Source organism: Myotis lucifugus, unplaced genomic scaffold (assembly GCF_000147115.1).
Source record: "Myotis lucifugus unplaced genomic scaffold, Myoluc2.0 scaffold_18, whole genome shotgun sequence".
NCBI classification, from domain to species: Eukaryota; Metazoa; Chordata; class Mammalia; order Chiroptera; family Vespertilionidae; genus Myotis; species Myotis lucifugus.
Genome location: NW_005871066.1, coordinates 12,685,671 through 12,687,866, shown reverse-complemented (window position 1 = coordinate 12,687,866; position 2,196 = coordinate 12,685,671). Strand labels below are relative to the sequence as shown.

At 41.8% G+C, this 2,196-nt stretch overlaps 1 pseudogene; it reads left to right on the top strand.

Annotated features, from left to right (window-relative positions):
- Positions 1-1,273: 1,273 nt before the first annotated feature.
- Positions 1,274-1,898, top strand: LOC106696526 (annotated as a pseudogene).
- The last annotated feature ends 298 nt before the right edge of the window (positions 1,899-2,196 follow it).

Genomic DNA, 2,196 nt, shown 5'->3' with positions numbered 1-2,196 from the left:
ACTGAGCATTTTGGAAACAGTTGTATATTATGTCTTACAAATCCAGCTTCTTCATAGATTAAGTGCTGGTTAATGGCAATACCTTAGACCTTTTCTCATCTTTGTAAAAAGAACTGTTTATGGATGATAACATGTGGTTATAGAAATCCTTCAGATTTCATAAGGAATACGTGCTCCTTTCATTCCTACAACAGTACATATCAAAGACTTATTTTCAGCAAAGCCTAAGTCCCCATAGTACTCCCTGTCAAATGGTGGAGAAAGATGAGAAAATAACTATTAAGCTACAAATGATAGGGGTTGTGACATTTGAATCAGGGGTTATAGAAGTATAGTCATGGTTACCTTGCTAAGAATGATGGTCAGGAAACCCTTTTAAGAAGGCTGACACTTAGCGGAGCCATAGGGACAGGTAGAATTTAGCCAGGAAAGGGAGGTGAGAAGCAGGTTCCAGGCAGGAGAAACAGCATATGCAAAAGGCAAGCATCAAGGACTGTGGTAGAGTCTGAACATGAACAAAAGTCTGAGCACAAAAGGTTTGTACGGGAAAGGAGATGCACTTGGTAAGATGTGATCATAGCAGATCATCTTGGAGCCTGTGTTCTAAGGTTTACTTTCCTTGAAAGGCACCCAAGGATTTCTGGTGGGGGAAAATGAATGAATGGATTTGCATTTGTTGACTATTCACTCTTGCAGTATGAAATGAGGTGGACTGGAAGGTACAGGCAAAGAGAATAATTATTATTTTTTAATATATTTTATTGATTTTTTTTTTTTTACAGAGAGGAAGGGAGAGAGAGAGAGAGTTAGAAACATCGATGAGAGAGAAACATCAATCAGCTGCCTCCTGCACACTCCCTACTGGGGATGTGCCCGCAACCCAGGTACATGCCCTTGACCGGAATCGAACCTGGGACCCTTGAGTCCGCAGGCTGACGCTCTATCCACTGAGCCAAACTGGTTAGGGCCAAAGAGAATAATTAGGAAACAATTGCAAAACTCCAGATAAGAAGTGATGAGATTTTGGCTGTAGTCCTGCGAATAGAGGAGAGAGGAATTATTTGAGAGATGATTAAGGGCGGAACACAGGACTTCTTGAATAATGAGAAGAGGGAGGAAGAAATTTGTGGAGACTGTCAGGTTTCCAGTTTTGGCATCTGGCAGCTCTAATGCTAATCATTGAGATAGAACAAATTGATGGAAGACCTGTTGGGGGAAAGACTGTGATTCAGTCTCAGCCATGTTGATATTGAAGTCCTGATTATAAAGCTACATGCAGAGCAACAAGTTTCATTGTGGCTACAGGGATACATACCTCGCCCATGACTCTCCATCTGTGAGAAAGACACACTGCAGTGGTAGGAAACACAAAAAGAATGTGAAAGACTGCTATCAGAAGTGGATAGAAGAGTAAGCTTAGAGTCGGATTGACAAAATAACTGCAGCACTTCAGCAAGGAAAGATACCTCCTACTCCATTCTTTGCTCCTCCTCCTGCAAGGGGCAGTGGTGGTACCCCCACCCTGGTTTGAAGCCCACACCCCATATGAGATACCCTCCCATGATGCCAGTGATGGGCCCTCCTCCTCGTGGATGATGTTCATGGGACCTACTCCTGGAATGAGGCCACCTATGGGAGGGCACGGGCTAATGATGCCTGGGCCTCCAGGGATGAGACCTCCCACCAATCCCATGACAGTGCCCAATCGGCCAGGAATGACTCTCCCTCAGCTTTATATTTCTTGTTCCAGTTCACCAGGAGATCGGGGTGCTGCAACTCTGGGAGTTTTCAAACAGCATGACAAGGAAGACTCACTCCCTCTTCCTACCAAAGACCTAATAGTTTTAGAGGGGAACAGCAGGACCAAAATAAAAAGCAAATTTTCATTTGTATTGTGAAACGTGAAAATAAAATTGCCAACTCTTTTAGTTTCAAAAAAGTCAATGAAAACAGCAATTAACATGGTTCTCATATAAAGTCAAAAATTATAGTGGCTCATTCAAGGTTTACTCCTTTCCTCTACATGAAAATATTTTTACTTTAAAAAATCATTTATGTTTACTACCACTTCCCCAGCTTAGTCTATTCTCTGGAGAAATGTCACACTTGCAGACTTGATATTCACATGTTCCATAAACACTTTATTATTAATCCTTTAGGGTATATACTTGCAAATATTTTGTTTCTCTATTGCAT